We start from the raw sequence: 15790 nt of genomic DNA, 5'->3' as shown, positions 1-15790 counted from the left end.
AGGGTAACTTTTGTCTTTGGAAAATAGCCAGGCCATACTGAAACATTTGTAAATGAATTGCAAGTGCCCGATTCATCTCCTTGGCAACAAGTCTCAGGAAAGGAGGGCCATGATGAAGCCTCTACCCACCCCCATACTCTCTGAGGTCTGATGCTTGCCTATGTAGTTTGTCCCATGGGCTTTGGGATATACATATGACTAGCTGAGGAACTTTGTGGTCTCCTCAGCCATGGTGCTAATGGGGCGCACGTAGCACACGTAGCATTAAGCTTACAGCCCACCTAAGTGAACCTACCTGGCCAGGAGGAGACTGGTCGGGGATAGGTTCCCACGATGTCTCAGCCATTACGCCAGGTGGAGTGCTTGCATAGTGGTGTGTGCATGGAAGTGGTCATCCCTGCCTGGACAGCTTTTGAGCTGGGGGGACTGCTTGTCCGTTGTATACTGTCCGCTACTTATTATAAATAGTGAAAGCTGTGTTCCATGTGTTAATGTGTGTTCGGGCTCTGGTCCAAAGGACGTGACAGAAATGGAGCAATCTGCACTAGTTATTGGTACCTCTTTTTAATGGCACCAATAACTAGTATGGATTGCTCCATTTAGAAACTGGATACAACCTGTAAGTAACTCGTAGTTTTGGCATTCTATTTTACTCTACAAAGATGTAGGGATGGGAAACTTTAGGGTTGAGATTGTCTAATACTGTATTTACTTTGTAGATTTACATCTCCTTGAGTGATCTTTTGTTGTTAAGTAGGGAAGAGTACAAAGCTATTTAGAAAAGCATTTGGTGACCACCGCCTAGAACCCAAGGAATTCCTTCTTGAAAGGCCTTTGGGAAGAACATGCTTTTGTGGCCGAGACACGATTTGTGAAGGCATACCACAATACTTGTATTTTTCACTCTGGGGCCAGTGGTGAATCATGAAGCCACTGTGAGAAGGTTTCCACCATTGGACTGACACACCCTCCAGTTGAAGGCCAATCCCATCCGTACTATACTGGTTCAACAGAAACCTCCCATAAGGAGGCAAAGCAGGCAAGAAACCAACTGGCTCTATGAGTGGCAGATGGTTAGTCTCTTACTGCGGTGCCAAGTAAATGGAAAACTTTCCTGACTTTGGGACTTTCTGTCAGACAAGGGCCTAAAGGAGCTGCTAAAAATAAGGAGTCACTTATCACAATGCCCACCACCTTTTTCAGGAGTTGTCTGGATGGCGGTGGGGCTCCCCAGGGCCAGGAAATAGAGCAAAGGGTTTTCTCTGAAGACAAGGGGAGACAGCAGGATGGAAGGGGTAGAAACAGTATTGGAGAACCACAAACACGTGATCGACGAGGTTCAGGATCAGCCCCAGGTCTGGAGAGGCCAATGTCAGAGCCTGAAGTTGGAAGTACGGAAGAGATCAAGGCTGGGAATTGCATTTTGTTCTGTCCGTCTCTCCAGAAATGGAAGCAGAGAGCGGGCAGACAAGCCTGTAGCATTCACAAGATAACTCTAAAGAGCTTTAGCAGCTTTTCAGGGCCTCAGAAAAGCCAACGAGGAGGTAGTGATGGTTATGGTGGCCACGATCATGGATATTGGGAGGATGATGGTAGTCCTCCATGTTGATTGTGATATTCATGATAACGATGGTGATGGTTATGGTGCTGATGGTAGTAGTGAGGATGATGAAGGTAGCCATGTAGGTAGGCAGTAATGATAGTGATGGTAATAATAGTGTTGTTGCTGTTAGTGGTGGTGGTGGAAAAGGGGGAGAAAGCAGGGCTCGTAGGACTTGATCTAGAAGAAAAAAGTGGGGGTAATCTTTTATTGTCCCAGCTTCACTATAGAGACTCTTAAAGGGGAAGGGAAGTATAAAAATTTTGACCTAGAACCCTAAGATTCAATCTGAGAACTTTGGATCAGGGCAGAAAAACAGTAAATTCAAAAGCTTCTATTGATTGTTTAGCCAGAGATGGATACCTGGGGTAGACAGTTTTTTATTTAGGAAGATACGTTAATGGAAGATACGTTAATGGGCTTCTTGATTTTGAAAATGACGCTTTTTCTTGCCCCCACACTCTTGATGGAAAGAATCAGGGCCACCTTATTGTACAGCTCCAAGGAGGGGTTTGGTTTAGTGGCCAGATTGCAGCTATGCTCAGTACCCTTCCTTGGTCTGAGAAACTGAGCCCTGGACCCAGAATTCAAGGAAGATTTAGGAGGGCAGAAAGTTCTCTGAAGAGAAAGAGAAATGCCAACAACAGGGAGACAGGCCAGTGCCCATGGCTGGATAAAGTCAGACATTCCCAGTGGCGGGCAGCACTCCATGAACTTAGGAAGGGCACTCTGATACATTAATGTTCAATTGTTTCCTGTCCCAAACTGTATTTACCCTGCACTATCCAGCTGCTAACCAAAGGGTTGGCAGTTCGAATCTGCCAGGCGCTCCTTGGAAACTCTATGAGGCAGTTCTACTCTGTCCTGTAGGGTCGCTATGAGTCGGAATCAACTCGACGGCACTGGGTTTGGTTTTTTGGGGTTTGATCCACAAGTCTTGGAAATCCTGGTGGTGTAGTGGTTAAATGCTATGGCTACTAGCCAAAAGGTCAACAGTTCAAATGCACCAGGCACTCCTTGGAAACTCTGTGGGGCAGTTCTACCTTGTCCTATAGGGTCGCTATGAGTCGGACCCGACTCAGCTGCGTGGGTTTTTTTTTTTTTTAATCCACAAGTCTTGAAGCCCTGTTGGCGCAATGGTTAAGAGCTTGGCTGCTAACCAAAAGGTTGGCAGTTGGAATCCACCAGCTTCTCCTTGGAAACCCTGTGGGGCGGTTCTACTTTACCTATTACAGTAGCTATGAGTCAGAATCGACTCGACAGCAACAGGAACCCACAAGTCTTAAGTAAAGTCTTACGACAGCCTGTGTCATTGGTGCCTTAAGGAACACTCAAGAGGGAGCCCTGTCCACTCTCTTGGGGTCACGTGGAGGAGGGACATAACTGAAGCCTGAAGGCGACAGAGAACTGAGCCAGAAGAGGGACATCAGGCAACCACCAGGAAAATGTAGCTACCAGAGGAATTTATGCACCCTCCATAGAAATGTGGAAACCCTGGTGGCATAGTGGTTAAGAGCTATGGCTGCTAACTGAAAGGTCGGCGGTTCTAATCCACCAGGTGCTCCTTGAAAACTATGAGGCAGTTCTACTTTGTTCTACAGGGTCACTATGTGTCGGAATCAACTCAACAGCAACGGGTTTGGTTTGGTTTTTTATACTGGCTTTCCTGTAGTTAAGTGGGATGGAGAGAGTTGAGTATTTCATTAGAACATTGCAGTGGCCCTGAAAAGCTGGAGAACTTGGGGATATTAGGTACAATAATAATATTTGCTGATATTTATTGAACATTTATCATGTACTAGGCTCTGCACTGAGGGCTTTACTTTCCTCATTTCAAGTTATAACTGAGAAAATAAGGGCTATAATATTTTGATCAAGAGAATGTAGTCAGTGACTGGGAGAGACCGATTTAAACCTGGGTCTGCCAGATTCCAAGTTCACAACTCTAAATCAGTGGTCTCTAAATGTGATTGCACACCCCTATCATTAAAAACTGTGGGGGCGCAAGAGGCCCCGGATGAGTACAGCATTACCAAAGAAGAAGAACAAAGTGGAGGCCTCACACTACCTGACTTTAGAACCTGTTATACCACCACAGTAGTCAAAACAGCCTGGTACTCGTACAACAACAGATACATAGACCAGTGGAACAGAATTGAGAATCCAGGCATAAATTCATCCACCAATGAGCAGCTGATATTTGACAAAGGCCCAAAGTCCATTAATTGTGGAAAAGACAGTCTCTTTAACAAATGGTGCTGGCATAACTGGATATCCAAGTGCAAAAAAATGAAACAAGACCCATACCTCACACCATGCACAAAAACTAACTCAAAATGGATCAAAGACCTAAATAATAAAATCTAAAATGATAATGATTATGGAAGAAAAAATAAGGACAATGCTAGGAGCCCTAATGCATGGCATAAACAGAATACAAAATATTACTAACAATACACAAACACCAGAAGAGAAACTAGATAACTGGGAGCTCCTAAAAATCAAACACTTATGCTCATCCAAAGACTTCACCAAAAGAGTAAAAAGACAACCTACAGACTGGGAAAAAAATTTGGCTACGACAAATCCGATCAGTGTTTAATACCTGAAATCTACAAGATACTGCAAAACCTCAACAACAAAAAGACCAATAACCCAATTAAAAAATGTGCAAAGGGTATGAACAGGCATTTCATCAAAGAAGACATTCAGGTGTCTAACAGATACATGAGGAAATGCTCACAGTCATTAGCCATTAGAGAGATGCAAATCAAAACTACAATGAGATACCATCTCACCCCAACAAAAAAAAATTTTTTTTTTTTTTGGCTAGCATTAATCCAAAAAACACAAGATAATAAATGTTGGAGAGGTAGAGAGACTGGAACACTTATACACGGCTGGTCAGAATGTAAAATGGTACAACCACTTCGGAAATTGATTTGGTGCTTCCTTAAAAAGGTAGAAATAGAAGTACCATATGATCCAGCAATCCCGCTCCTTGGAATATACCCTAGAGAAATAAGAGCCCTCACAAGAATAGATTTATGCAAACCCATGTTCATTGCAGCACTGTTCACAATAGCAAAAAGATGGAAGCAACCTGGGTGCCCATCAACAGATGAATGGATAAACAAATTATGGTATATTCACACAATGGAATACTACGCAACAAAGAACAACGATGAATCCATGAAACATCTCATGGATTAATCTGGAAGGCATTATGCTGAAATTAGTTGCAAAAGGACAAATATTGTATGAGACCACTATTATGAGAACTCAAGAAAAGTTTTAAACACAGAAGAAAACATTCCTTGACGGTTACAAAGGTGGGGAGGGAGGGAGAAGGGTATTCACTAACAACATAATAGACAAGAATTATCTTAGGTGAAAGGAAGGACAACATACAATACAGGGGAAGTCAGCACAGCTGGACTAAACCAAAAGCTATGAAGTTTCCTGAATACAACAAACATTTCGAGGGACAGAGTAGCAGGGGCAGGGGTCTGGAGACCATGGCTTCAGGGGAACATCTAGGACAATTGGCATAACAAAGCTTATTAAAAAAATGTTCTGCATCCCGCTTTGGTGAGTGGCACCTGAGGTCTTAAAAGCTAGCAAGCAGCCATCTAAGATGCATCAATTGGTTCCAACCCACCTGGAGCAAAGGAGAATGAAGAACACCAGAGACACAAGGAAAATATGAGCCCAAGAGACAGAAAGGGCCACATAAACCAGAGACTCTATCAGCCTGAGGCCAGAAGAACTAGATGGTGCCCAGCTACCACCAATGACCACCTTGACAGGGAACACAACCAAGAGTCCCAGACGGAGCAGGAGAAAAGTGGGATGCAGAACTCAAATTCTAGTAAAAAGACCAGACTTAATGATCTGACTGACACTGGAGGGACCCCCAAAGACACGGCCCCCAGACTGTCTGTTAACCCCAAACTAAAACCATTCCTGAAGCCAACTCTTCAGACAAAGATTAGACTGGACTATAAGACATTAAATGATAGTTGTGAAGAGTGTGCTTCTTAGTTCGAGTAGATACATGAGACCAATAGGCAGCTCCTGTCCTAAGGCCAGATGAGAAGACAGAAAGGGACAGGAGCTGGTTGAATGGACATGGGAAATACAGTGTGGAGAGGAGTGTGTTGTCATATTATAGGGAGAGCACCTAGGGTCACATAACAATGTGTGTAAATTTTTGTATGAGAAACTAACTTGAACTGTAAACTTTTGCTTAAACGCAATAAAAATCAAAAAAGTTTTGGAGCATACACCCCAATATGTTGTTGTTGTGTGTCGTTCAGTGGATTCTGATTCATAGCAACCCTACAGGACAGAGTAGAACTGCCCCATAGAGTTTCCTAGGCTGAAATCTTTACAGGAACAGATTGCCAGGTCTTTTCTCCTGTGAAGCAGCTGGTGGGTTTGAACCCCGACATTTTAGTTAGCAAAAATGCACTTAACCGTTGTGCTACCAGGGCCGCTTGATACCTGCATATTTAGTCATAAAGTACTTATATCTTCTGTTCACTAATGGAGCCCTGGTGGCACAGCGGTTAAGAGCTACATGTGCTAACCAAAAGGTCGGCAGTTTGAATCTACCAGCCACTCCTTGGAAGCCCTGTGGGGCAGTTCTACCCTGTCTATAGGGTCGCTATGAGTCGGAATCAACCGGACTTTTTTTTTTTTTTAATTCCACTAATAGAAGCCCTGGTAGTACAGTGGTTAAGTGCTCGGCTGCTGACTGAAAGGTCAGCGGTTCCGACCCACCAGCAGCTCCGCAGGACAAAGATGTGTCAGTCAGCTTCATTAAGATTTACAGTCTTGGAAACCCTATGCAGCGGTTCTATTCTGTACTACAGGGTTGCTGTAAGTCTGAATCAACACGATGGCAATCGGTGTTTGTTTTTTGGTTTATTCCACTAAAAAGTTATATATATTATAAAACAGACACAAACATAGAAATAAAATCAGTAATAAAAAGATGAGATAAGCATGTTATACAAACAAATGTTAGTTTTTTTATATTTATTAAATGTACACAAAATATTTTTTGTTATCCCTCAAAAACTACTAACGGTAGCTGGAAAAAGTGTATTATTTCCATCTGGAAGAAGCCCGTCACTGGCTGAACTAACTAACTCCTGACACTCAGTTTGCATTCTTCACTTCCTTACACAGAGGTTTTCTGATGACATTCAGCTGCAAATAGCCATCTTTTCAGGTGTCAGTTATTTATTTTTACAAACTGATAGGAAGGTGTTGTGTTTTTATATCTTTAATATATGACTTCAAATTTTACTGAAACTTTAGGAGGTTTCGAACAGGAAAATTCTTCTAAGGTTTTTTGTTTAATGAATACAGATGTGAAAAATTTTATGTGATGCAGTTACATTAATTTTGGAAGGAGAACCACATAAAGATGAGAACATATTCAGAATATTATTTCTCAAAATGCTCTCTGCATAAGTTTGTTATGAATTACATAAGAATTTCTCACTTATTGTTAAAAATGTCACCTTTACCTTGAAGGACAGTTTAAGAGTGTGTGTGTGTGTAAATGTGCATTTTTTTTTTCAAAAATATCTTCTAGGTTATTAGAGTCAGCCACTTGTCATCAGAAAAAAGACCAGCAATTTTGAAATCCTGATGTTTTCACAGAATAAAATCTATAACTCACCTTTAATTTCTACCATTCTTTATTAACTTTGTCATGAGATAACCAGTAAACGTAGACTTCCATGGTCACAGTCTTTCTTCCTTTCATCTAATAGTAAAACTTTGCAACTCTTGAACTACTTAGGACAGGGCTCGACAAATGTCTTCTGTAAAGGGCTCAATAGTAAATATTTTAGGCTTTGCAGACTGGACTATCTCTCTGTTCAAACCACTAAACTCCACTGTTGTTATCCAAAAGCAGACATAGACAACATGGAAACGAATGAGTGTGGCTGTGTGCCGATAAAACTTTATTCACAACAACAGGCATCAAGCTGGATTTGGCCCATGGACTGCTGCTTGTCAACCCCTGATTTAGGATGATACGATCCTTAAATCCACTCAACCAAGCACAAGTAAACTGCGATATGTTGCAATACCTTGAAAGGGCAAAGACTGCAAATGGCTCCCTCCAGACTGGGAAGCTCTCACTCTTTCCTGAGGGCACCATGTCTACCGTACATCATAGGTGCCCACCCGACAGACCTAGCAAGGGTGCCAATGTCAACCATACCTTAAAAGATGGGAAACGTAACATTTTTCTTAAGCCTTTTTAGATAAAAATAAATGTAAGTAGATGTTCTAATATTTTTTGTTCATCATATGCACCCCAACCTTTGAGATGCTGACCTAAAGCTACTACAGAAGCAGGTCATCAGGATAGAATTAGAAGTGAAGTAGGGGGAGGGTTTACAGGAAGGCTTACTGTCTCAAACAATAGCCAACTTTCAGATGCGGAGCATCAATGTAATGGCGCCTTCAAGGGTGGAGGTCAGGGGCTACAGAGAAGAACTAGTGGAAGAAGAGTCAGGACAGGACTTAACGGCTCTTGGACGGGCTTTCTAATCACCTTCCGGGACTGTCTGTCATGATCTTACACTGTCATGATTTATTTAAATGTATGCCTTTACCACTGGACTGGGAACTCCCCAAGGGTATCTTTGCATCTTTGGTGCCTTTTATACAAACCAGGTGTCACAAACAATAAATAACGTTTGTTGAGTGAGTGAATGCAGAGGCCCAAGCAAGGGGCAATAGAAGAACGACAAGGTTGAGCACTGTTCTTAAGGAATATACATATTCACTGACATAAGAGAGACATAAAAACGTAAGGCAAAGTGTCACCGTGCACCACAGACACACCCCAAGTGAGGGAGGAAGAAATTACTTTGACTCAGTGGAATGGGATATTTCACCATCACCAGGAGATGTTTTACATGAGATGTTAGGTAAAGCACTCAATTTTTTAACTGTGTTTTTTCACAGATAGCTAGGCAATAATTTAGTTGATTTGCTCAATACAGACTGCCAAACTGGAAAATTCTGGTAAAACACAATCTACTTAATGCCGAATTATGTGGTTTGTTTAGTCTTACTGACCTGAAAATGCCAAATCCCTTTTCATGTGGCACCACTTGGGTATTACCTGCAACGTCAGACCACATCAAGACATCAGCCAACTGATGATACATTGCCCTTGAGCAGCTATGCCTTCCCCTGAAGACAAAGGTTAATGCTATCTCTGTATGTCATGTGTTTGGACTGGTGTCAGTCTATATGTCTCAAGTATTAACCCTAGACATTACTTGTCAGTTAATATTCCTTTAGTCACATTAAACTTTGTAGGTTTTTATACCACCACTTGTCTGTCAGTTTGCCTTACCGTAGTGCTTGCGTGTTGCTGTGATGCTGGACGCTATGCCATCAGTATTACAAATACCAGCAGGGTCACCCATGGTGGACAGGTTTCAGTGGAGCTTCCAGGCTAAGACAGACTAGGAAGAAGGACCTCATGGTCTACTTCTGAAAAAACTAGCCAGTGAAAACCTTATGAATGGCAGCAGCACACTGTCTGATATAGTGCCGGAAGACGAGCCCCTCACATTGGAAGGCACTCAAAATAAGACCTCAAAGTAGAGTCAACCTTAATAATGTGGATGGAGCAAAGCTTTTGGGACCTTCATTTGGTGATACAGCATGACTCAAAATAAGAAGAAACAGCTGTAAGCAACCATTAATAATCAGAATATGGAACATACAGAGTATGAATCTAGGAAAATTGGAAGTCATCAAAAAAGAAATGGAACACATAAAGATCGGTACCAAAAAACCCATTGCTGTCCAGTAGATTCTGACTCATAGCAACCCTATAAGACAGTGTAGAACTGCCCCATAGGGTTTCCAAGGAGCACCAGGTGGATTCCAACTGCCGAGCCTTTTGGTTAGCAGCTGTAGCTCCTATACACTACGCCACCAGGGTTTCTGAGATGGACCAGCACTGGCCATTTTGAATCAGATTATCATATGGCCTACTACGCCAGGAATGACAAATTGAAGAGGAATGGCATCAAACTTGACCAAAAAAAAAAAAAAAAAATTTTTTTTTAAGAGCTATCCTGAAGTACAACACTGTTAGTGATAGGATAATATCTATATGCCTACAAGGAAGACCAGTTAATATGATTATTCAATCATTTCAGGAGGTAGCATATGATTAAGAACTGATGGTATTGAAGGAAGAAGTCCAAGCTGCACTGAAGGCATTGGTGAAAAACAAGGCTCCAGGAATTGACAGAATACCAATTTAAATCCTTCAACAAATTGATGTAACACTGAAAGCACTCCCTATGCCAAGAAATTTGGAAGACAGCTACCTGGTCAACTGACTGAAAAAGACCCATATTTGCACCCATTCCAAAAAAAGGTGACCCAACAGAATGTAGAAATTATCAGACAATATCATTAATACCACATGCAAATAAAATTTTGCTGAAGATAATTCAAAAGCAGTTGCAGCAGTACGTCAACAGGGAACTGCCAGAAATTCAAGCTGGATTCAGAAGAGGACGTGGAACGAGGAATGTCATTGCTGATGTCAGATGAATCTTGGCTGAAAGCAGAGAATACCAGAAAGATGTTTACCTGTGTTTTACTGACTATGCAAAGTCATTTGATTGTTTGGATCATAACAAATTATGGATAACATTTCAAATAATGGAAATTCTAGAACACTTAATTGTGCTCATGAGGAACCTGTACATAGACCAAGAGGCAGTCTTTCGAACAGAACAAGGGGATACTGCGTGGTTTTAAGTCAGGAAAGGTGAGCGTCAGCATTGTATCCTTTCACCATACCTATTCAATCTGTTTGCTGAGCAAATAATCAGAGAACCTGGACTATATGAAGAAGAATGCAATATCAGGATTGGAGGAAGACTTACTAACAACCTGCAGATGATATAACCTTGCTTGCTGAAAGTAAAGAGGACTTGAAGCACTAAATGATGACTATCAAAGGCTACAGCCTTCAGTATGGATTACACCACAATATAAAAACAAAAATCCTCACAACTGGACCAATAAGCAATAGCATGATAAACGGATAAAAGATTGAAGTTGTCAAGGATTTCATTTTGCTTGGATCCCCAGTTAATGCCCATGGAAGCAGCAGCCAAGAAATCGAATGACAGATTGCATTGGGCAAATTTGCTGCAAAAGGCTTCTTTAACGGTTAAAAAGTAATGATGTCACTTTGAGGACTAAGGTGAGCCTGACCCAAGCCACAGTCTTTTCAATCACCTCACATGCATGCGAAACCTGAACGATGAATCAGGAAGACCGAAGAAGAATTAATGTCTTTGAATTATGGTGCTGGTGAAGAATATTGAATATACCATGGACTGGCAGAAGAATGAACAAGTCTGTCTTGGAACAAGTACAGCCAGAATGCTCCTTGAAAGTTAGGATGGCGAGAACTTTGTCTCACGTACTTTGGACGTGTTATCAGGAGGGCCCCAGCCCTGGAGAAGGACATCATGCTTGGTGAAGTCGAGGGCCAGGGAAAAAGAGGAAGACCCTCTATGATATGGGTGGACCCAGTGGCTGCAACAATGGGCTCAAGCAGAACAACCATTGTGAGGATGGCGCAAGACCAGACAATGTTCTGTCGTACATAGGGTTGCTAAGAGCTGGACCCAAATGGATGGCACCTAGCAACAACAACAGACTTTTGTATATATAGACCTGGATTTGTTCTTTCTCTCTCTCTGCACTCTGGAAAAACTGCTGAATCAATATATTCAGTTCTCTTTGGGACAGGGACATGGACCACACAGTTTTAAACAGAGTGAATATAAATGTGAGTAGAATGCAAAAGGGAAAGCCAATGATAGTTTTCAAGTAGCAGAAGGACTCTTCTGGAAGAAAGAGAGCCTGAATTCTCGTGTCAGGTTTTCTCCTTGCTTTAAGCAAGTCACTTAACCCCTTTAGTTAGCTTCGGTTTCCTCATCTGTAAACTGAGTGGCTCAGTTCTCTTCTGTCCCTTCCAACTCTCTGATTCAAAGACAAATTAAGAAATCATAAATCTATAGCCTGGATCCTTAATACAAAAGACCTTGATCTTAGAGATATAATATGCTTTATGAAGAAAGCCATCTGGTTCCAGGGGGCGTGAAACTAAAGAGGAATCCCAGAAATAGAAAGTGGAAAATGCGAGTCAAAATCCAAGACTCTTCATGCTTGCCCTCTCATCTCCATGAGGCTCTGACATACGTGCTGCCTGTAAGAGTGCAGCCCTTCCTGGGACGGGACCACATCAGTGTCTTGGCTTCTAGAGTTGTGTCTGAATTACTCTTCCTGTTTTTCTCTCCCCACCTCTACCTGCCAGTGCCCACCCGTGCTCCTTTCCACCCCCTCCCCAAAGAACACCAGAGAGTGTGTTGTCAAGGGCCACAAAAGCCTTCCGTGAAACCTGATCCGTGAGCACAAGGGGCCTTGATCTGGAGTTTGCCCAGCCCTCTCAAGTGACCCATTTTTTTAATAACTTCCTCCTTGACGATCAAGTTCTGTCGGCACAGATAATAAGCCCGCCACCTGGAAAGGCCTCCTGGAATATTGACTCTGGCTCTCTCCCCGCCCCGGCGCTGGTGCTGCAGTGGGTGACCAAGGGCCTGTGAGCCGGCGTTCACAGAGGTTTGCCATGTGAACTGGGCTTCACAGAGGGGCAGACTCTGCTGAGAACCCGTGACACTCAGCTCTGGAACGGTGCACTCAGGGCTCCTGCGGGGATGAACAGTTTCCGTCCTGGGGCCCCTGTCCCTGCTGCCGCCTGGGGCAGGTTACACTCTGACTCAGCTTCACATGCAGCTGTTCTCCGGGGTGTTGCCATGGCTTTTTCTAATGAGCCATTCCTCCTTCCTGCAGCCCCACAGGGACTCCAACCGCAGGCCACTTCCCCAAGCTCCCCCACCCGTTGGCGCTGACGGAGACTCTGCCTACCAGAGTTAATTCCTCACCATTCCACGAGATACATATTTAATGCATTTTAAAAATAGATGCTGAATGTCATTTCCGTGGCTATTTCAGATTATCAACGGCAAATTTTCTTTTAAATGAAACTTTTATAGGCATAAATGCTTTATTTAACATGGAGCAGGTTTTATTCCCAAGGGGAACAGAAGTTAAAACTCTCATTTGGTGTCCTTCCCAGGCACCAGGACTGTAGGAAACCATGAAGACGGTGCTCAGAATACAGACAGCTGAGAGACATTTGCTTTCCATCGTATTTGTAAAAACATGACTGGTAGCTGAAGACTCTCATCAGTCAATAATCACAAATGGTCCAGGACGTGGAATAGCTGTTGAGAGCTGAGAAAAACACTGCTGCTGGAGCGAGTTCAGGCTTAGAAGCCAAGGCCTGTCCCAGCTTAGAAGGGGGACAATTCTAATGTGGGATATGCGTTGGAAAGGCATTCTCGTGCAGGAAAAGCCACATCTTTGTTTTGTTCTGTTTCAGGTCTCTATCTGAACACTGGTGAGGTTAGTTTTTCGTGTCTTTGTGTGGTTCAGAGATGAGTGCCATGCGCTGTCTTCCAAGAGGATGTTCATCCGCAGTGACATGCCTTTCGGTCAGCACGGAACTGGAAGGTTCCCTGAGCTCAGTCCGACAGAAACGATGCCGAGCTCCGGCCGAGGAATGCCCGTACCTTGAGCCACAGGGAAGGAGGCTGCACAACTGATTTCAGGAGCGTTTCCACTTTTAATATTAAAATTCATTCCAGCTGCAACTGCAACGTCTAGATAAGCATGAAAAGAACGCTAGGTGAAAGTTACATATACGATGATTTATATTGCAATGCTTTATTTTTCAAAACCTGTTTTTTTAAATACATGCACAACAGAAAATGCCAAAGTTACAAAAGGACATATTAAAGTCCCCTCGTTCTTCCCTAGCCTCCCCGCTGAGAGAAAAACTGCTGCCAGTTCACGTACGGCCTTTCCTAGACAATATGCACGTTCGCGTCTCTGGCACGCTGATGGCACAGCCAGCGCACGGTCGTTACAGCTCGCTTTGTTTCACCGAATTTGCCCCGGAGCTCAACCTCATTCTTTTTATTGGCTGCAGAGCGTTCTACTATACAGATGCTCCATCACTTATTTAACCAGTCCCTTTTTTAGGGAGGAACTTTTGGGGCGTTCGCCATCTTTTTGCTCCGACAAGCTGCGCCGTGGAGAATGTTCTCACACACCCATCTTCATGCCCACGCGCCGTCCTGTCTATGGGTTGAATCGCTAGAAGTGGAGCTGCTGGTTCAAGGAAGAGCACATTTGTTTATTTTGGTAGATACTGCAACTATCCTCCTCAGAGGCTACACTCGTTCACTAGCAATCCACCTCCACCTTCACCCCACAAAAGTAGGAGAGGGCGGTCTCCTAAGCCATCGCTTTGCTCTGTGTGATTTGCATCTTTGTGGAATTGCTTCCAAGGTAGAGATAGTCTAGCTGAGAGAATGCAGCACAATTTAGCATATTATCATTTGGGCCTCAACTCAAATGCTGCTCCTGTTGCAAAGCTTCCCTGACCACCCGCAGCACCCACGGCCCCAGTCACCCTGTCGCCCATTCCCGTTAACTGCCTTAATACCACTCGCCACTATGAGAAGCTACCTTGCTCAGTTTATTTATTTACTATGTCCCCCAGCCCTCACCCCCACCCCCTGCTAGAAAGTAAACCTTAGGCCAGCAGGAAGCATGCCTGTCTATATTGTTCATCCAGCACTTTGAACAGTGCCTGGTACTCAATAAATGTGTGTTGAAAGAAATGCTGGCCCAAAGCTCCCCTTGGGACCCAAGAGTGTGAGTTTGCACTGAAATAACTTTCTCCAGCCCCCCAAGAAACACAGGGTGAAGGCTAGCTCACTCTGGGAACATTCCACAGACTTTGGAGAGAACACAGGGCTTGTGCCAATTTCTGGGAAAACACGAGAGGCTGGTAGAAGTACCCAGTGTTTTGATTTCGGCTTGAAGCAAAAGAAATTGCATTATCCTTGGTTCTGGGCAAACGATGGGTCAAAGTGGAATGCAAATTAGTATTTGTGAAGTGACCTGAAGGGTGTCATGCACCATTTCTAAGACTATTAAGAGAACAGAGAGAAATTACTTAATGAAAAAGAAAGCTGGGCTTTTTGACTCTTTGTGTCTGAAGCAGGCCGTATTGAGGAAGCTGTCAGGCGGTATCTGCTGTGAAGGTGAGTCACTGCATACAGGTGGTAATAAATGAGTGTTTGTGGAAGGGGCGTTTCTAATCCTCTAAAGGTTATCCGGCTGGGTACTGGGTGTGGCTGGCAGGTTTGGTTAGGCCTAATTAATTGGATTCAGCCATGTGGGAAATTTTAGTCATGACTGTGGGTATAAACATTTCACACAGCCCATTCACGGGCTTGGCACCAGGAGGGCATGAAAATGTCATGTGAGCTTCCTAGACATTACATACTCTCGGAGATACGGGGGACACCATGCGCATTTTCCCATTGGAAAATATTTCTCGGTCTTGACTAATTAAATACATGAAGGAGGCTTCTCTTAAGCGCCAAAGAATGTGAATCTCTCAGAATTGTTAGATAATTCTGCTTCTCAGTTTCTTGTGTGGAAATTGGACCTGTGCCTTTATGGGTCAACGCCAAGGGGTGGCTTTGGGGGCCTTATTGTTATCAGTTGTCGTTGAGTCAGCTCTCAACTCATGGTGACCCCACGCACAACCATGAAACACTGCCCAGTTCTGCGTCATCCCCATGACTGGTTGGGGATCAGCCTATTCTGATTCACAGGCAGATTTAGGGAAGCAGATCACCAGGCCTTTCTTCCTAGTCTGTCTTAGTCTGGAAGCTCCACTGGAACCTGTTTTACGCATCACAGCAACATGCAAGCCTCCGTGACAGGTGGGAGGTAGCTGCACTTGAGGTGCATTGGCCAGGAATTAAACCCAGGTTTCTGCACGGAAGTGAGTATCCTACCACCAAATCAACACTGCCCTCAACACTTGGGCTTTAGGTCTCCCTAGTCCACACACAGGCTACTTCCCCCAGCTCTTTCATGTGGAAAATCAGTGCTTTCTCAAGCTTATGTAAAAGCCTATGAAAATGCAGCTTCAAAAACAAGTCTTCTAACCCAGATGAATGG

This window comes from Elephas maximus, chromosome 23 (assembly GCF_024166365.1).
Source record: "Elephas maximus indicus isolate mEleMax1 chromosome 23, mEleMax1 primary haplotype, whole genome shotgun sequence".
Lineage (NCBI taxonomy): Eukaryota > Metazoa > Chordata > Mammalia > Proboscidea > Elephantidae > Elephas > Elephas maximus.
This window is presented reverse-complemented; position numbering follows the sequence as displayed.